At 40.9% G+C, this 21,735-nt stretch overlaps 1 protein-coding gene across 4 annotated transcripts in view; it reads left to right on the top strand.

Annotated features, from left to right (window-relative positions):
* Window positions 1-21,735, top strand: part of LTBP4 (latent transforming growth factor beta binding protein 4) — a 922,370-nt gene that overhangs the window by 430,823 nt on the left and 469,812 nt on the right. The window lies entirely within an intron of this gene.

The following is a 21,735-nucleotide window of genomic DNA, read 5'->3' as shown; positions in this document are numbered from 1 at the left end:
TTCCACCACCCACCAGCTCCCGCCTCTGCATCTCACTCTTGCAACTATTTTTCATCATCGTTTTCTCCCTTTGCCACTCTTTTCCTATCTTTCTATTATTCAACCTCCTTTCTTTCTTTTCTGACATTCTCTCTCTTGTTTAGGGTCAAATTCTGATGAAAGGCGATGATGGATAATAAGTACCGGTCCCCAAAACATAAGTGTGGCTAACCATTGCTGGTAGCATGTACAATTACCAGGTAACGTCTGCCCTAAGGCATTCTGGGAGTTGTAGCCTTGGTTCCCATCAAAATTCAGAGGATCTGGATAAAGTACCAGATTACAATGGCTGGCAAGAGGAAACTCCCAAACTGCATCAGTGTATCCTGCTGGTATGTATGTCTGTGGTCCTCAGGCAGTCAGCATTTGGACCAAGAGGCTGTGAGGATATCCTGCTATCCCCCGTGGATCATGAAACATATATCATAACTGTTCTGTAATTTAAAAAAAGAGGACGTTTGAGGCCAACTTCTATATAAACATTTCTGTAACTTTAAAAAAGAGGACATTTGAGGCAAACATCTGTATTAACTTTTAAGTAACTAAAATAAAAGAGGATCTTTGAGGCAAAAATCTATATTTATTTTTTCTGTAACTTAAATGGAAGTGGACCTTCGAATCATCTGGTAACACTATTGGCTGCTGAGCCACTTCTGGGCTGGAGGGCATGTATGTGAATGAGTGGGCAAGTGTCCGAATGATAGATACTATTTTAATGTAGAGCTTGACAGGAGCAGAGGAATGTGGTTTATCGTTTTTCACTGCAGAACACTAATCATGTTTAACATAATGAACAAAACCCCAGAGAGAGAGAGAGAGAGTTTAAATGCTATGTCGAGTAAAAAAATATAAAACAATGCAATGCAGAGTAGAACAAGGAACATTCCCTGTTTCCTATTGCTCCAATATTAAGGGTTCATATGCTCTCCGTTGCCCTTTGTTAGGGTTTTCACCCCACAGCCAAGACAGAGGCAGAAGCTGTGGCTATGCAAATTCTCAACATTAAACTGTCATTTTTACCTCAGTGATTCCAACCAATACACAGAAAAATAACTGATTTTTTACCAAGCTTCATAGCCATGAAGTGACGATTTGAAGACACCTTCACTTTAAAGGCTTCTTTGTTACCAAGGGGTTTCTATACCTGATCTAAGTACACTGGCCTGCTAGGAAACATCCATACCATTCCAGTAAAATCATATTAATGTTTCTTCAACTGTACATTTTTTCTTGCAAGCTTATGGTCTCTACTTTTAAGTGGTAAAATGTGTTTTACTCTTTTTACTTTTGTTGCATATCTTTGCAGTAGAAAATAATTTAAAAAATTAACTGTCGCGCCACAGCACCTTTTGTGCAGTTGGAGAATGGTGTTATGAGTCATCAGAAGTATCCGCAGCAGGGGCCCATCGTTAAGGACAGAGGGGTCCTGCCCTTCCATCTTTTTCCGACACAGGAAATGTGGCTGTCAGACTAACCAAAGATCAGCTTGACAGGCGCTCTTTATGTTTGGGCCAGGCATTCAGGTGCTGTAGGTGAGCTAAATGTGCAGGTTTCCTGCTGTTGGAGCTGAAATTTGCAGGGCTGAAGCCGGTGTACATGATCTCTCCAGCTGGCAAAGACTTCTGTGAGCCGCCCCTCCTCATGCCAAGTGCACATGCCTCTGATAGACTAGGGCCTGGGAGCTTCAGTTTTAAGGCCTAAAGTGCTATGGGGCAGTGCCACAGAGTGAGATGGGGTAAGCAAGTTTCACTGTGCCCATCACAGTCTGTGATGAGGTAAGGAAGGTCTTGCATTGGCTGACTTTTGACAAGGTCAGTCAGTGAGAGGAGACAACAGGATCTTTCTAACATCCCTTCCTTTAGGAAACAACAGAGGCTTCCTTTCTGCTTCCCGCGATGCTGCACTGTAAGATTTTTGTAATGTTGGGGCGTGTGTGCATGTGTATGTATGAATGTTTGTGTGGTTATACATGCATGCTTTGGATGGGTGTGTGTGTGTGTATGTGCTAAGTGTGAGTATGTGTGTGAAAGAATGTGCATGTGTGTGGGTGTGTCCTCCCACCCCTGCTGCACATTACAGGTTGCCATTGGGTATCCGAGGGGCAAGTCCCGAATTCCGAAGCTGGATTTGCACCTTATAAAATGATTATAGTGCTTGTTGTGTGAGTCACTTCAGAAGGTCACAATCTTCAAAGCCTGAGGAGGAACTCAGTTCAAAATCCTGAGGGCTAGTTTAGAAATACTTTCATGAGCTTCATTTAGTTCTCAGCTGGCTTTTCCTGGTCGACAGTACCGCACCGATGGCCAACATCACTGTGGATTATCAAAATGAACCAGCAGTGAAAGATTTAAACACACTCCTTCTTGCAGGTACTTTGTATTGTAACCCCTATGTCATCACCTCTGCATGGGATGCTAGAAACCTAATGGTGCCATCAGGGGCAGGATAAAGTTAACCCGTTCTCAACCTGTGGAAACATCAACTGGTTCACTACCTTCACGAGACCCCTTCCCAATCTGACGTAGTACTTCTTGAATTAAAGGCTGTATCATCGATGGGAACCACTGAGTGGGATAAACATATAATGTTAGTTAGTGCGAACGTGACCAAAGAGGTAAACTTGTGCTTTACAAATACATATGTTAATATTGTGCTGTGTTATGTTGTATTAAACTATACTGTGTCAGAAGTATGCATTGATATAAGGTGTGAAGTGACAGCCAGTGCTCGGAAGGAAGCAGACACATATTGCTTGTGTGCGAAGGTGAACTTAGGTTTATTTACAAAATCAAACAAGCATTGCTGAAGCCAATAGGTTTGGTGGTGGAGGGTGGAATAATAGTTAATTTCTAAAATATTTTCACTGCAAGCATATGACACACAATTAAAAAGAAGAAAAAATAGAAAATATGCCACCACCTAAATGTGTGAATCACAAGTAGGCCTGGGCTATGCAGAACTCTGCAAAGTGCAGATAAAACTCCACCGTGCTGTACGCAGTTCCGCGAGCATCGGAGTTATGGTAAGTTGAACTGATTTTCAGCGCCAGTAGTTTCTCCCATGCTGTAAAATCAGCGCTGACTGCATCAGACAGAGATTTTCTACTCGAGCGGCAGCTTCCTCAATGCAAGAGGCAACTTTCTCAACATGATCGGTAACGACCTGCCATGACTGCTTGCGTTCAGAATTCTCGCTAGCCAACTTACTGATTTCTCTCACTCATGCTCTCCAACTTCACCTTGGCGAGCCGCGTGAGAGAAATAACTTCGCTCTGCGTCACAGTTTTTCAGAATTCCACGCTCAGCGCTGAGAGGGGAAAACTTCGCGAACCTTGCTGATGGAGTGGAATACTTCACCCACCCCTAGTCACAAGCTTGCCATAAAAAAAAATCACACTGATACAAAATTAACCATAGCATATACTCTTAATGGCAGACACTCATCATGCCGGTGTACTTAAAACAGGTAGTTTAGTTTTAATGTGCATAACAGGGCACTATTGTTCTTATTGACACAAAGGGAAGGTTTTTGAATTACTGTAGCCTGAAGACCTAGTTTAAAAAAACAAGGATGCCAAAAAAAATAAAGATTGGAAAGAAAAAAGCATTGACAAAGTAAAGTTTTGGCCCACTAACCCTGGTTCAGAAGGGCACTTCGTTGTAAGTGAAGATGCACATGTGATCTGGTAAAATGCCACCACTCACACTGCAAAAGGTCCAATAGCTGAAGTGAGCTGAGGCATTGCCCCAGCCTTTGGCACATGGTATATGCCTTGGTGAGCGGAACCAAACCTCAATGACAGATTAACTGATCAGTGGATAAAGATAGCTGACTCACCATTCTCATTTTATGCATCTATGTATGTACCTTTTATTATTATTATTTTTTTTTTTAATATATGCACTGGAGAGACAGCTTAAGCTTAAGGCCAGGCATAAAAAATGTATGTGGTCAGCCACTGAAAGACATAAGCCTGTAATTAAAATCTTCAGGAATTTGACTTCATCTTCTTATTAACAGGGTCACATTTTACTAGTATTTAACTTACAGGTTCTTATACTGCAGCCATAAGTTGTGTAGTGCAGTGGTTCCCAACCTGTGGTCTGGGGACACGTGGGGGGGCGCGAACCCTCCTCACGGGGTCCGCAACTGCTTGGAAAATTAAATATTATTAACAGATCAATAAAGTGTATATATGAAGTGGCTGAATGTACAATTGAAAAATTAAAAACGTACTGTAAATGTCAAGGAATTTGAAATTGAAGGCTAAAAATTAAATAGTATCCTCAGACTGATTCATGGGAGCAGTGCAGGTGCATCAAACAAAATATAGAAAACCTCCAAACTTCCCAATAAAATTACATTTTGTATTCATATTTGTTTGCAAATTAAATAAATGTGTTATCACTTGTATATTTGAATGCTTGCTTCTGTATCTTTTGTGTATTGTTTTGCATTTCAGATCATCAACAATGTTTAGGCTGGGATCCCTGCCGTCCAGTAATGACTCAGTGAGGGGTCCCCAGATTCCAATAATGATTCAGTGGGGGTCCCTGGGTACCAGTAATGATAAAGTGGGGGTCCACAGAACTCAAAAGGTTGGGAACCACTGGTGTAGTGGATGGGTTGATGCACAACGAGGTGATGAAATTTCTGATGAATTGCTCTTCGTTGTAATGACCCTGTTCATCAAACTGGAAGGATTAAGAGGAGTTGTCACGATAAAACTGTTCATCTGAAGTGCTGATGGCTCCTGGTCTTTTCTGGGAATCTCCACGCCTCATGAATAATTTATTTTGGCTCTAGAATGTCCATTTCTGAAGTGATGAGACCCGTGGATGCCATATTGAAATCAGGTTTTAAATCCCATCACTTCCAGAAGATGTTCAACAGCGAGGTAAGACTAGGCACCACAGGCGTCAATCACAGATAGCAACTGCTACCCTTGCTTGTTTTTTGGTACCCCTGATATTGACCTTGCCAACCCTGTTTTGAGTGGTCATGAAGACAACATCAGCACAGAGAGTAAATGGGTTTTAAGTGAACTGTTTACTTTCCGTAGTTTTCATGGCATACACGTCCATTTGCCCCTCAGCAGCAAAGAGCACTCTGTTTGGGGTCTATGGGCTGGATGGCATGTTGTGATATTGTGGGGGTAAAAGAGTGCCTTATATCCCTAATGCTACTTCTGGCATTTTCATAAATCTTTGTCGAAGCTAGATGAATGCCTTGTAAACTACCTGTATAGAGAAGAGGCTGCCAAAGTGCCTGTACATTATGCCTGGGCGGAATTCGCAGAGTTCTGATAAACTCAGCCGCGCTATGCAGAGTACTGAAAAGCAGCGGAGTTTGGATGAGTTATGCTGTTGGCACTGATTTTCAGCACAGGAGTTTCTCCCATGCTGTAAAATCAGTAGGGACGACATAATGTGGAGCGCTAGAGAGCGCTAACTTTTTTCTGCCGCTCAAGTAAATTTTCTACTCGAGCGGCTGCTTCCTCAATGCGAGCGGCAGCTTTCTCATCATAAGGGGTTACGGCCTACCACGACTGCTCGCGTTCAGAAATCTCACTCGTGCGCGCCAAGTTAGCGAGTTCTATTGCTCATGCTCCCTAGCTTAACGTTGATGGGCGCGAGTGAGAGAAAAAACTCTGCTCTGCATCACTTCGCAGAGTTTTTTGGAACTCCGTGCAGACTGGGGGAAACTCTGCGAACGCTGCCAGCAAAGCAGAATTCTTTGCCCATCACTACTGTAAATGCAACAGTGGTTGCCACCTTGCTGGGGGAAGAAATGGTTTATTCTCATCTCGTCTGGAGCAGCTAAATCCCTTGTCACCTATTCCTATTCATTTCCTACTCCAACACTCATACCCTGCCCCATCTCTCCTCTTTTTAACATGCTGCGTTAACCTGAATTTCTTTTTTTCAAGGTATTAGTTCTTTTCCTCTATCTTTTACCTGGAAAGTTGTGAGAATCTTATCATCTTTAATGGCGACTGGATTTATTACACATTTGAAGCAATGTTTCTGTGTAAAAAACACATAAAGACGGGGACGCAGTGTTTTGATAATTTTACGCTGACTGAGAAGCCAAGCTAAATATCAAGTCTGCCCCTGTTGAATCCACAGCATGTCTGCTATGTCTGTGCATGCACTTCATGTCTTTTAACTCACACTTACAGATTCCTACTCGTTTTAGCTTTCTCACTGTTTTCCTATATGTATCTTCCTCTATTTTCTGCCTCTCTCCCACTCTCAAAGTCCAATGATGAAAAAGAAGAGAGAGTCCCCAAAACTGAGTGTAGGTGCTCATCACTAATTCAAGTTAAGCACAGGTTAACAGGTTTCTGTTGAAAGAGGCTTAGCTTTCATAAATGGAATAGGTAGAGTGGCACCTGGGACCAGGGGAGTGATGGGTCATTGCTCCATTTCAAGGGTCCAGCGGTAGGTGAGGAAGGGGAAGCCATTCAAAGAAATGTTGGTGTGCAAAACTGACACAGTGTAGTTTGACAAACCACAGATGAAATGGGACCAACCGTTGCCAATGGTGCATAAAATGTTGGAAGCAAGGGCAAAGCCAGATGTGCTTGGGGTGCATCTGGGAAGAAATGGTTTAACAACATCGGGGAGAAGGTAGCTGTTGAACAGGATGAAATGGGACCCGACTGTCGTAGCCAGGATGATAAGATCCAAGAATATCTTATGATCAGAAATAATACCTTGGTTCCAATGAAGGGGGCTGAAAGACACAGCATGGTTGAGAAATATAAGAAGAAGCTCAACATAGTGATGGGCAAGTTCTGCAGGAGCATGGGTTGGGATTCCATTAGGCATGGGTTCATTAACTTCCTGGTTCTGGGCTCCTGCGTGGAAGACAATGTTCCTCTTTAGGGGTAGGAATAGACATGTAGTTGCTAAACATTTCTGATGCTCTGGAACTCGTGCGATGGGCTGAGCAGGGTGATGCTGTCAAAATTGATGGCACCTCTGGCAGTGTGTAAGAAGCAGCAGTATTAATAGTTATCAAGAGCATCTAAAGGCAGCTGGAGGCCAAAAGGAAAGAAAAATTGCCACACCAGTGTTCTTGGGATGCCTAGTGGCAGGGTCACTGGTGGTGGTGGTGGGGGTTGGGACGGGTCAACAGAGGACACAAACGGGACAGTCACAAAGCAGACACAGCACTTGCAGCCCGCACACGACCTGGATGACCTATGATGTCAGATATTGTGAGCAGAGAAAGCCTAGAAGCTGCTGTGCTTACGAAAGGGAACTTCACATCCACTGTACAGAAAAATATAGGAGGGACAATTTGAGTTCCACCCCTATGGGAAACAATGATTTACAGCAACTATTAAAGACTTATGGCTTTGTGCTGATGATTTATATTTCTTATCAGTGATTTATGTTTTATGCATTGATTTATGACTAAATCAGTAACTTATGGCTATGAGTGAACTAATAAACCTCAACTTGCTATCCGCAACCAACAGGAGTGGTTGGTTGGTGGGTTGTTGGTCAGGTAGCACATTTGAGCAGGTTAAGTCCCAGTCCCCAAAACTGAGTGTAAGTGCTCATCACAGACACAGGTTGAACACAGGTTAACAGATTTAATAGATGGTTAACTATAGTTAATGTAGTAGGTAGAGTGGCACCAGGGACCAGGGCTGTAATAGGCCCACTGCTCCCCAATAATAGCTGCATTGTGTTCCCAAATCAGGAGATGGGAATCATTTTCTTGTTTATGTTAGGGCCCATGGGACCCTTGCTACGTCACTATTAATTAGCATTCATACCCTGTGTGCTGAATTTATTCAAGTATACACATTTTCTTCATGCAGTGGAACACCTCATTATGACAACAAAGTGCAGCATAAAAATGGTTTGTGTTGTGGTTTGTACTAGATCACTTGGCTGGAATGCGGTGACAATCACTTTGAGGTCACAGCATACCAGGCAGTGTAAAGCTTCTCTGGGAGATTTGAAAGTGGTCAGTTACGATCGTTTCGTTGGCTGATGAGGTTGGATAAACATGCTATGAACCTAATGAAGGTTTATGAAGAATCTTTGAAGTGATATGCATATTTTTAACACTGGTGATGAGGGAGAAACTGTCGCCAACCTCCTGGATGAATCGGAACCTACGCAACCCATATTAAGCGTCTTTTGAAGTGAAATTGTAGACACCCAGGTGAGAGGGGATCTGCCAAGAGAGAGTGGAACCGCTGGGTTTGTTTTTGCTGACCTGAGGTGTGGGCTGAGCTTTGGCACATTTTGCGACCAGTTGAAGTCAGTGAACCGAGCCGAGGTGTGAGCGGAACCTTGGAGTGTGTGGGATCGGTTGAAGGCACTGAGTCGGAAGAGAGGTGTGCTCTTGTTGCTGTCTGTGAGCAAAATTATGACATCGTGAGCATGTGATGTTCCGTCCAGCTTGATTGACCTCGTGAGCATGTGACGTTCCATCCAGCGTGATTGGATAAAGCTGGGGAACGTGAGTACTGGAGAGCAAGCAGTTTTGTTGCAACAACGTTTCTTCTTGCGTACAAGGAAAAACTTGATTGTAAATGCCTACGTCCATTTTTGATGAATCCTTCTCACGGGGGTCACCCGGCAACAAGCGGTGATCCGCACACCATTAATATTTAATTATTTATTGACATGTGGATCACTCAGCAACAAACAGTGATCCGTACACCTTTGAGATTAATCGGTAATCCACACACCATTGATATTAATTATTTGCCGACAATAAATAAGGCAGAATTTCATTTTTTTCTATAAATATATTTAAAAAAAGTTATTTGCTGGTCTTCATTTCAGTGATCAGCACACTGTAGTCCTTTAAAACAACTGATAAGTAGGTTTTTAGCCCAAAGTACTTCTAGTGTTCCTAACAATTCAAATATTCAGACATTATGGCAGGGACTAATATGTCTGAACCTCCTTATTTCCTTTCAGGTAAGGGCAATCCAATGAACCAGACAATGTTTTTGACATGTATGTAATGATGTTGGAGAACCATTTTGGTGCACAGATTAATGTGGTACTGGGAAGGCATACATTTGTCACAAGAGTGCAAGGGAAACGGGAGAAAATTATCACGTATGTTACAGCCTTGAAAACATTAGCTCATACACGCGAATTTGAACAACTGTCAGAGATCAGATTGTCAGGTGCACGAACAATGTAAAAGTACAAGAAAAATTATTAGCAAAAAATCCCACTTTGAAAGAGATGATAGCTATATTTGAAGGTATGGAGAATACTAGTATGTGAAATGCATGATGAAAAAGAAAAAGGCAACATGCTTGGGGATGAGTGTGAACGAAGTAAGAGGAGTTGGTAGAAATGCAGTGAAGGAAGTAGACAAACATGAGAGTATGAAGAGTAAGGAGGGAGATAAAAAGTTTGAGAAGAGGACATTTTCTCAAAAGGATACTCTAATATCAACAAAAAGTGGAGGCGTGAGATGTTTTAGATGTGGGAGTTCAGGATATCTTTCCAATAGTCCTGGATGTTTCGCAAGGTTAGCAGTCTGCAAGAGATGTGGTAAGAAAGAGCAGTATGTAGATGGAATAAACAACAGGTGGTGAGTTGTACTGAAGGAGAAGAAACATTTGAAGTAACATTCATTTTCAGTCTAAAGGATGATGGATGTGTGGATGCAGATCCAATAGAAATGCCAGAATCTGAAATTGTGGTGGAAGGAAATAAAGTTGTTGTACTTGCTGATTCAGGATCATCATACACGATGACTGACGACAAGAACTGGAACTCAATATTTGGGAATGGAGAAATTGAATTACTACCCTCAGATGTAAATCCTGTTGGGTATGGAGGCAAGAAAATAGATGTTTTGGGTTATTCTGTGATGAGAATTCAATTTGATTAGTATGAAACAACTGGGAAAGTGTATGTAGCAAAAAAGGGTGATAACCTTTTAGGTTGAAGACGTCAAGGGGACATGGGAATAATATTAAATCCAAATTCCAAACAGAAACTGTTAACAATGGCAAATGATGGATTCTCAGATGAGATAGTTTCTAGGTTTCCTAAAATATTTGGAAATTATTTAGGATTACTAAAGAATTTTGAACATAGAATTGTTCTCAAGAATGGTACAATACAATGCATGTCTAAAATAAGGAAATTTCCTCATATGAAGCTAGGAACACTCAAACAAGCATTAAAAAAATTAAAGGAGAGAGGAGTAATTGAAAAAACTGAGTGCTCAGAATGGTTGGCCCTCATAGTTCTAGCACCAAAGCATGACGGTAAAGAGATTCGTATGTGTGTTTACTTGAGAGGATTAAATAAACACATCTGGAATGATTGTCAACCATTACCGAATTCTTCTGAAACTCTGGCTTTAATCAAAGATGCTAAATTATTCAATATGATGGATTTCTCCTCTGCTTAACACCAGGTTATGCTCCACCCTGAATCTAGGCTGTTGACATAATTTGTAACCCCTTTAGGAGCATTTAGATTCATCCGGATGCCTTTTGGACTGGCTTCTGCAGCGGCATGCTTTCAGAGGGTCATGAAGAAAGTGTTAGAAGGGTTGGACAAAGTTTTGTTTTTCTTTTTCCAGGATGATATTTTAGTCTATGGATGAAACCAATGTGATAATGGTGAAATATTGTGGAAGGTGTTGGGGCAATTACAGAATGCAGGCTTGGTGATACAAAAGGAAAAGTGTAAGTTCAGAGTATCCACTGTAACGTATCTGGGGCACACCATCTCAGGTGAAGGCATAAGTCTAAAAATTGATTTGGCAAACAGTATTGTGGAAGCTCCCAAACCAGTAAAACAAGGCCAGGTATGATCATTTCTTGGTTTGGCAGAATTTTGTTTAAAATGTATCCAACATTTTGCTAGTGTTTCTCAACCATTGAGGTTGCAGCTAAAGAAGGATGCCCAATTTAATGGACTGAAGAATGTGATCAATCTTTCAACAGTTTTAAATGTAGCATTGGTAGATTACGAACTTTGGGATATTTTGATGCTCACAGGAAAACTGTTTTATTGACCAATGCCAGTCTGAAAGGTTTGGGTACCGTTTTAGCTCAAATGGTGAATGATGAAATTAAGGTGATAGCTTTTGCTTCTCTCTTGTTAAATGGTGCTGAAGAGCGTTATTTGGTTATTGAACGAGAGGCCTTAGCTGTATATTGGACAACTATCCACTTTAAATTTTTTATGGGGAATACCATTTGTGGTCAGATCGGGTAATCGAACACTTACTCTTATGTACTTATGTAAGGATTTGAAGAATGTATCCCCAAGGATCAGGAGGTGGTCAGATGGAATGACCAGTTATAATTTTACAGTTGAGTATATACCTGGAGCAGGGAATGCAATGGCAGATTGTCTCTCTAGACTGCCGATCAACCAGAGTGTGCATCTGTATGAAGAAGAAGCTGTAGATTGGGTATGTAAGTCAGTCCTGACGGAAAGTGAGTGGGATAATGCTATTTAAAACAACTTAGAATTATCTACATTAAAGGAACTGATTGTAAATGGTTGGCCGAACAAGAAAGATATACCAACTAATGTGGAAGGATTTCTTTGTGTAAAAGACAAACTTAGCATTGGTGATGGAAAAGTATTAAGGGGGAATGGGTGGTATCTCCTGATGCTTTGAGACAGAAGTTAATTAACTTGGCTCATGAAGGACATTTACGGAGGAAGTTGACCAAGGCTTGTTTGCATGAATGGAACTGGTGGCCAAGGTTAGAACAAGAGGTTGAAGTGGTGGTAAAGGATTGTTGGCATTGTGCCAATAATGACAAAACAAAGAAAACTCACACAGTTCCTCTGTCACTTGTTGAGGTGCCAGTGGAGCCTTGGAATAAGCTAGGTCTATATATAGCAGAGCCATTTGATCTTATAGCCAATGATGAACAATATGTTATGCTGCTGGTAGACTATGGCCCGTATTTATACTTTTTTAGCGCCGCATTTGCGCCGCTTTTTGACGCTAAAGCAACCCAAACTTACAAAATCCAATTGGATTTTGTTAGTTTGCGCCGCTTTTGCGTCAAAAAGCGGCGCAAACGCGGCGCTAAAAAAGTATAAATACGGGCCTATACGTCTAAGTTGGTGATCACGAAGTGTGTGGCCACGGTAAACACTCAAATCGTAATCATTTTTTTAAAAGAAGAATTTTCTAGGGAGGGTGTTCCGAAAACGTTTATAGCTGATAATGGGGTACAGTATATATCCCAGGAAATGAAAAATTTTCCTAAATAATTGTCAATAACTCATTTCAAGACAGCCCTCTATGCTCTTCAAGTCAATGGTTTAGCAGCGAGTATGAATAAGATAATAAAAACTTGTGCACAGTGTGCATTCTTCAATAAGACATCCTTGAAAGAAATGTTGAGAGAAACCTGGTGGGCACACTGTGTCTGTCACTCCTATCTGTGCAACATCTACATCCCCATTTGTTTCACTTAAAGGCAGGAAACCACAATGTAAACTCAATCCTGTGTGGTTAAAAATAAGTGAGGAACAAAATGTGGACTTTCCAAATGATGAGCTTGTTGTGCATAGGAGGGAACATCAAAATAAATATAAAAATCACTATGATGCTAAGAATTGTGCACATGAATCAAAGTTTCAGGTCGGTGGCAGAGTTTTAGTGAAAATACTTAATATAACAAGAAAGGGGCGTTCAAAATTAATGGTCCTTTTCCTCTTAAAAGGAAGGTCGCAATTTCAGGCTCAGGGAATGTCTGGAGTATATCTAGATTAACAAAACTAAATAAGGTTGGCTCAGAAACTATGCTAACAGAGAGCCATGGGGTGGAGGATTTGAATGATGATAAAAGAGTTTTTGTTAAGAAGAGAGAGATATAAACCTACTTGGCACAAGGACTACATAATGGGGAAAGTTACATGGTACAGACCTAGTTAAGTCATGAAATTGAAGAATTTGTTTAAATAAGGGAACCTTCTACTGTCATACATAAAGTGAGGGTATGTATATAATATGTTCCATGTTCTTTTTGTACCCATATGATTTCCATGATGTAATTAGAAGCTTTTTATTTTAATATTGATTTTTAACTATTGTATTCTGATATGATATTATGAGGGAGTGAGATGTTTTTGTGGTTTGCACTAGATCACTTGGCTGGAATGTGCAGTGTCTTCTGGGGGAGATTTGAATGTGGTCAGTTACGATCAGTCCGCTGTCTGAGGAGGTTGGATACACATGCAACGAACGTAATAAAGGTCTATGAATAACCTTTAAAGTGATAAGCGTATTCTTAACAGTTTCCTTTCAAAGTTAGCCAAGAGGGCACATTGTATGCTACATGTTGTACATTGCAACATAGGTCTGCCTTTGGGGTTCCAGCTGAAATGCATCCTGGAAGAGCTTGTTATGAGGTTGTCAGGGCATCACCAGTTCTTAAGTTGAGCCTGTGGTTTCTGGAGCTCAGTGCCTGCACTTAATTGTCAGCGCCTGTACTTACAAAGGTCTGCCACATAGGCAAAGCTTGTTTAAATTGGAGATGACTACACAAACGGTTGTTTATTAATTCAATGTACAAGCCATTCATATAGCTTTAGTGGCAAGGACCAGTCTAAATTGTCACACTTGTAGGAGTGTGATGGTTAGTAGTTGTGATGGCACTGTTATTAGCAGCGCTGGCAGGGGAAATGGGTTGTGCAAGCTGCAGTGGCCTCCTGACAGGGGCCCTGCCCCTTATTTTATTTTTTCAAATTAACAACTGGGCGTCGCCATACATGCCTTTTCATTGCGTCACCAGAGGGTTCTTTCCTAGCATCCACTGAAGGATTTGGCATTATCTCATCCCACCTCAGTTCAGCTATCTGTCTCAGCCAATGTGCGAGCTATCCAAGCTATCCTTAATCTAGTATTTGAATAAGACTTTGATGTCTCAAAGTACAGAGAGGAGCGCAGGGAAAGACTTGTAGACGTCAAGATTGGTGTCAGATTCTGGAGTAGTAAATATTTTATTCCCTTGGACAATTGAGCAATGTGCATCACATTGGCACTCATAAAGTTCTGCCTTCTTTTCCTACCAGAAAACATTGAGCAGGAATAGTTTTCCACAAAAAATAGGACTTTGCTAGATTTAATTTCAGCGAAAAAATACTTCAAGGAGGGTTACTAGTAATTTTCTAATTACAAACCAGCAAAATTATAATCTACTTAGAGTTTTCTTCAACATTGCTAATTTTTGCACATTATTAGTGTCTGTTTTTTAATGGCAATTAGAAAAATACTTCTTGAAATTTGCAACACTTCCCATATAATTTGCTGACGTGCGTCAAAGTGTAGCTCACAGCCCGACAGCCCTGGGTCACAGTACGCTGCCAGTTATCCATATGTTAATAGTAACAATCTTTATCTTTCCTTAGATTGAACATCACTACCTTGTTGATAGGAAATGGGGTCATGTTCCAAATAAATGAGGGGAACCTGTTAGATCTCAAGCAGATATGGCAGAGTTCCAGGAGAGACACATAGACAAAGAGAGGGGCCAGGCGTCTTTATAAGGGCCCTGGTTTTTAGAGCTTGTTTAGTCGGTTCAGAAGTTGGGGCTGGGGTCAGAAAGAGTGTTTTATTTATACATGGTCTTATACACTAAATCGTATATCATTCTCATCTTTTGTTTGCACTGTGTGCCTTAGATGTGAGCCCCCGTGAAGGAAGCTCCCCCCTTACTCGCGATTGTTCACAATCCATCAGCGCTTCATCCTTGGCAGGCGGGTGGGAGAGCCCTCCGAGGCCTGGGCTCGTGGATCTCTTGGTTTTCGCCGATGAACAGATGTTTGCAGCTGATGCCTGAAACCGCAGCGTCGTAAGATGTTATGTTTCTGGCTTATCTGCTCGCACAAGGTTTGGTCCGGCATGAGTCGCGCTTTCCGGCTCCGTCCATCTGTTTCGCACGAGGATTGTAGAAAGCGGGGATGAATGGAATTAGTGCATGGATGTCCAGTGTGGGTCCAAGGGGACGTATCATTCCAGAAGTTCACAATATACTACTCTACTCTACTAAATAGAACTCATTTACACAGTGGTTGTCCTGAAAATCTGGCATGCGTCTGGCACAACAATGGACAACCCCCATGAAGCGAGTACTTTCTCCAGGTGAAAGGGCGATAGTTTTCACTTGCAATCAAGAGGCAAGGAATAGGCTACCAGGGGTTTACAAAGCTGACTTCTGACGACACTGCAGACAATGGAGGCAGCAACAGCAATGTGAACATCACATTGAGTTCGAGAGATAGCAAGGTGTAGTGTGCGTGTTGGTGCGGGATTGTTCAGTGAGTGTGTGTGCGTCTGTATGTAAGAGAGAGACTGGACATGATTCGCTCAATGACACAATTTTAAAGAAACGAGGTGTGAACTAACCAGCAACATATAGAATTATAGATGGGTGATAGGAGTTTCCCATTGGGGTTCTGAGTGACATTAAACAGAGAACGAGAAGAAACCTCAAGTAGTCTATGATGTCACTGAGAACCTCATGTTGAAAAAATTTCCCTTCAGTCTCAGTTACCCACACACAATTTAATGTTCTATATGGGTCCCCTGTCCCTCCAGTACCATGGTTGTGAATAGAGAGTGACCACTGATATATCACAGTAGTAGAAATTGAAGTAAATAACACCATTAAGAAACGTTTCTTCGCCGAGAGTAGTACATGGGTATGTGACCTAAGGTGAGATTTGTAGAACTTAGAGCCTTCACAATTTTGTTTGTTTTGTTTGTCAAAGCTAACTTTGATTCTACCCCAATCCAGGACCATCTACAGCATCAGTCCCAGCTTAGGTTAGTGCAAACTGTGCCACTGCACCAGGCGCTATGCTTATGGGTAACGTCATTTGCACTCTGACGGAAGGGGAGGGTAGCGCAGACAGCTTAGGTGTGGCAGGTGAGACAAGGATAGCCTGCAGAGATCTTTTTGTCCCCAGCTATTTTCATGACATAATAATAACAGCAAAAGAGCTCTGGTGATTACTAAACTAATTTCAGAAATTCCGACATAAAGCGTAAAGTGAAATTACCAAAATTACATGATAAACTGGTGTAATAGATATTTCACCTCAGCCAACTTAAAATAATAAAGAATAAGAAAAAAACAATAAGGTTCTAAATTTATGCCTTGGAGTTTGCATGCAGCTCTTAGATGCCGCTCCATAGCTCCCTGTGCTACGTTAGAAGAAAAGTAACTTATGAATTGTAAGCAACAAAAGGATCTCTGTGACAAAAGAAGTAACCAACTCAGCTATCTACATAAGATACAAATCTGTGATCGAAGCCACATTGCATAATTACATATCTTGCAAATGCAGAGGAACAAAGCAAATGACCAGAACGCGAACAGTTGCTGTTTGTGAGCTTGTGTTTATTGCACAATATTTTTAGTGCAAAATGTGCCCTCATGTGCATTTTGACTGCAAAGATGCACTTTGTGCTAAAATATAGAGTCAAACGTTGGTTTTCTATTTCATGTAATGACCTGTCAATTTGTGTAACTTTCATATCATTTCAAGTAATCACACAAATACAAATCACACAGATTTGACATATTCCTAATTTTAAGGCTGCTAAGAAGGGTTCCTTTATGTAGTAATATATTCTTATAAGTATGGACAACCCTAATCACTGTGTTACAATTTAAATCCTCAGTTTGTATTTCTCCAGAACAAACACTCTTAACATTGAATGTCTACCAATATAGGTAATGTGTGATTCCTAGACTTTGTATCTCTCTGTGTCTTATGTAACATTAGCTCTATATTGATTTATACACTTAAACTGTTCTGACTCTGTTCATTGGGATGAGTAGCACAAAAAATAAAATAAAAGTGAGAGTGGGCAAAGGAGAGATGAGGGGCACTGTTGGAGAATGATAGTGAGGCAGTTTGTGAAATGGAAGGTGGGACGCGTAGGTATCAATTACAATTGTTGTACCAGGTACCACCAATGCTAAAGCCGGCCCTGTACAGTATACTGACCGGATGACAAATATGCTCCTCTGAAATAATACATAACACTCTAAGTCACCTCCCAGCCAACACTGCACGGCATGCCTGATGTAAAAAGGTATAGGGGATCTTAGCAAGGAACCAAACTCTCTACTATCTGACACATGTACTTAAGCGAGGCACTGCACATACTAATCCTACCAGATGGTGTGCTACATGAATAGTCAACCATCTCTTACACACTCCAAACAACACTAACCACTATGACATACATTCAAACAAACAAGTACACAAAAGAATCATATTAACTGCATCCACGATACTGATGACCCACTCAAAACTGATGAAATCTTTGTGACTATGGCAAGAAAGTCCCTGTATCTATTTAGTGCAGTAACGCCATCGTAGTGGCACTATGGTGCTAAAGAATCTCTGTAACGTAACATAATGTAATATAACGTAACGTAGCAAAATGTATCGGAACACAGGGTAACATAACATAACATGGGTCAGAGCACAGGAAGCCCTCAAATTCATTTGTGCCGTCGAAGGCACTCATCTGCAAAGCATCAAATGCAGTCGCCTTCTTACCGAGCTTAAAGTGTAAGAACTGCCATGAAAGACTCCATACATCACAAGCAGGCAGTAGTTCAGACCTTCGCTTTTCTTTATCAATCTTTTTTAAGATGTAAGAAAATACCTCTTTCCAAATAGGTTTCTGACGTAGTAGCTTTGCAAGTCCATGGTAAGGAGCTGACATCATCAGTTGCCAAAAAACACACATTCTTATGCATTTGAAAATCAACCATACCTGCCTCACCTCAGAGTACTCTTATGACAATGATGTTGTAACGTCCTCCCCTGCCCGAGTACCCACCAATATATATGCCACACACGGTATTGCACATCTTTGTCAGTGTGTAACTGCAAACACAACATACTAAACCACAGTCATTGTCCCTGTGTTTAACAGAGCTTTGTTTCTCACCTGTGCACGGCACCTATATTTAACTAGACTACACTATGCCACAATATGCAACAGAGTGTTTTAATAAAATCTAGATTTTTAAATTGTATTTCACTGCATTATTCATCAGAATGTCCATAATGGGTTCAATTTTTTCGCAGGTAAATAGATATCAATCAATATCATCACTTGTGGGCGTGGAGTCATCAAAGGTTACTTAAAATAGTTCACAAAGATTTGCTGCAGCATCAATGTAGCCTGAAATCGACAAAAGACCTACTTTTCATGTATAATTTAGAAACCCAATGTACAGTAACAATCAGCAGTGCATGAAAATGCTAGGCTTAGCTTCAGCACATTTCCATGGTATTTTTATAACCCTTGCAATCTTCATGAACTTTAATATCTTGTAAGTTTTTAAAAAGTGGGAAAACCAACAAACGTAGATGTTTTTTCAGAAGGCAGCCCTCTCACAAAAAATGTAAATTTAAGACACTAGATGGCATTTACATTTCCTGTGGCAATGTCAAGAGATGTTGATATCACTCAGGAGTGTGACTTACTATTAATTCACTTTATGTGGCATTGCCTTGAACCTGCACACATTGACCCTGTAAATATAGATTGCCATGAGCGGCTATAAATGCAGTAAAGGTAAGGGTGGAAAACCCTAAAGGGTGCTGCAAGCTGATGAAGAGTGGCCTGACCAAAGGTTCCGCTGGCCTTTACCATTCCTTCCTGGATCCTTTCAGAGAAGGAGAGTTCTGTTGAGTTTGTAACGGTCTTGAAGCTCGCGAAACACCATGCGGGCATCGGATCTTACCCAAGGAGACTCATTGCTCAATGTGTGCCAGGGCTTGCAGGTGGCGGGTGCCAGCACTCATTTAGGGAACCAGGATGTATTTTGCATTAAAAGGCTTTGGTTGAGAGCAAAGACAGTACGGCAGAAGAGGGAGAAACAAGGAGGAAGATAAGAAAACAATGATAAGGGGAGAAAGAAAGGATGTAAAAGAGCTTGCCACATTTAAATAAAGAGTCAGGGCGTTTAGGGTGGTGGGAGAAAGTGAAATGAGTTCGAACCAAGACTAAGCAGTCGTGGTATAGAGCAGCCCCGGCATTGGGCAGCACTGGTGCCCGGCTCCTAAAAAACTTTGATCCTCTGTCTTTTTTTTGTACTAATTAAGCACTACGGAAGCTTACAGAAATATGTATTAGTATCAATATGTTACAGTATTATGTCATCTGCAGCCTCAAGATATTTTCCAAATTCTCAAAGTTACAATTTATTGGTCCCATCTTTGAGTCCAGAACGACTTCCAAGGTACTGAATTAATCTCAAGGAAGTAGAAATTGATTCAGTATGGTCTTCATTAAGACTATGGGTAGCAGGCGGAATTGCTTTGAGGATCTGCTGGGAGGAGTGGCCATCGTGTCTTTGGAAAGCAGAGAGGGTTTGGAAGACATATGTGCGAACATTGTTTTAAGAGAGAACACACGTGATTGCGCCAAGATATTTCCGAGCTGGCTTCACTCACACCATAAAACTGTATTCCTTATAGACTTTCTGCTGTCGTTTTAGGAGCATCCCATGTGTGTTATGAAGGTATACCTTACCTCTTCCTCAATAAAACAGACAAGGCTTTGCCAGTCTGTTAGACAGATACATTTTTATGTTCTAAATTTATGACTGTTGAACTTGCTTGACTTGGGGAATAAAAAAGCTTCATGGCTAAAACAGCATTACTCCGGGGCCCAGTGAAATATTCAAGAATACACTCATTGTAGTGTGTTTATATGTTGGGGTAGTTATTGCTGTATGTCAGCTGAAGCCCGGGGTACTGAAAACATGAGATTTTTTTAAATTCTATTATATACAGATCATCCAACCCCGGAATGTGGATTTGACCTCTTAACCTCAAGTATCAGCAACAAGGAAACATACATTGGAAACTTGTTTGACATCTTTTATCCCAGAAAGTTCAAAAACAAAACCGCATGCTACTTCCTAATCCTAGTTCAACTCACATACTAATTCGAAGCCTACCTACACAATCTGTGTAAAACATGCATCATATCCCTTTTACCTCGTTACATCTCTCTTCACATAACTAACTCAAGACTTAACATATTATTTTATATACCGCTCTACAACAAATCATGCACAATGCAGGTGCATGAATGCTATTAGTAGCCTTGCGATGGGGCATATTTACCTAACCCGTCATTCAATTTATGGGCCCTGTATAAGGCATTTATGTACACCATGTACTGTGCATAATCCCCAATCCTCTATACTTAAAACAAACTGTATGATGACAAATACCTTTAAATTCCTAATATTTCGCTATGCTTTTACCATAGATTGAACCATACCTAAAAACAGAAAAGTACCGTCCAGGAAACCATGCCTTCTCTGCGATTTCTTCGTTTCTCTGGCGAGCTTACCATATCCAAATCCATCTAACTCAAAACCTCCTGCATTTGGGGGACAATGAAAGCTTACTCTTCTAAACAGGCCAAACTCACTGATTTCTATAAGAAGCATGCTCGTCCCGAAACACTGCAACTACTGGGAAAGGCCTATCCCCTTTGCAACTGATGCCATTACCATAGCAAAAGAATTGGCACCTGTAATTCTGTGCCCCGTGGCTATAATTTCTAAGCCTATGCATATGAAATACACATTGAGGCCTGAGTTAAATTTTTATTACAGTGGTGAAATCTCATAAAATTCTGTAATTTAGCTTTACGAGAATTGTTCAAAATTTGTTGTCACTTCAATTTTTGTTATTTGTTGTCATGCAATTTCACTTTCTGCCAATAGGAGAATGGTTCTAGCAGAAAATGTCTTTCAGAAACAGTAAAACGAGGAAGAGAGATTTTTTTTTCTCCTCAAACGAGTCTCCTGTTGGTGTCTCACTTCACTTTTGTATCTGAGTTAAGTCAAGTACATTTTGCACAATTTGTGTCATTTTGCATAATCTTTTACTGCAAAAATTAACACATATTGCGCAAAAATGTATTTTAGCACTAAGTTTATCCCTTATATTGTGAATCGAAAAAAGGTGTCCTCAGCGAGTCTCTTATTTCGGTCATCCTTGCATCTTGGTAAGAGCACAGTCTTTCATCGTCAGTCATTTTATGGAGGCTTCCCTGGTGTCCACAGAGTTTTACCTGATGGGATAGACTGTCAAAAGTTTTGTTCACCAGTAGACCTCAGTCTCCATTTCTTCCAGCGTCCGGGCCTTTTGATCTGTCTAAGGTAGAGTTTGGAATAAGATTCCAGCCTTGCCCACCATAAGCTTGGTAGATCAAACTCTGCAAATGGTAAAATCGGATTTTGCTACATGTAGCACATAGGTGGAGCCAGTAATAAAAGTGATGTTTTGAATATACAGGAGCAGGGACAGGGTTTCCCACTGAGACCATGATCATTTTTATTGGTGTTAGAACGATTAGTAATTGCAGCCAGCAAACAGCAGCAGTGAAAGGCATCTCTGCAACAGTCAAAGATCTGAAACGCATGTCAGATGCCTATGGCATCCTTCTAACTATAGCAAATCTGCATACTTCATTCCTGCCCATGATACTTAATAACCAGGCGCATCTTGGTGTTCTCTTAGTGTTCTCAGGGTGCACAGTCAGTTGGAAAACAGTGATGCCTTCCCAATGACAAATTCCACTGGTACTTAAAGTATATTCTGATTACAAAATTAACCCTTTTGAAATGGTAAAATAATTCCACCTACACCCAAACCA

The sequence above is a fragment of the Pleurodeles waltl genome, chromosome 9, assembly GCF_031143425.1.
Source record: "Pleurodeles waltl isolate 20211129_DDA chromosome 9, aPleWal1.hap1.20221129, whole genome shotgun sequence".
Classification (NCBI taxonomy): domain Eukaryota; kingdom Metazoa; phylum Chordata; class Amphibia; order Caudata; family Salamandridae; genus Pleurodeles; species Pleurodeles waltl.
Note: the sequence above shows the minus strand (reverse complement) of the source record. Positions and strands in the feature narration are given on the sequence as shown.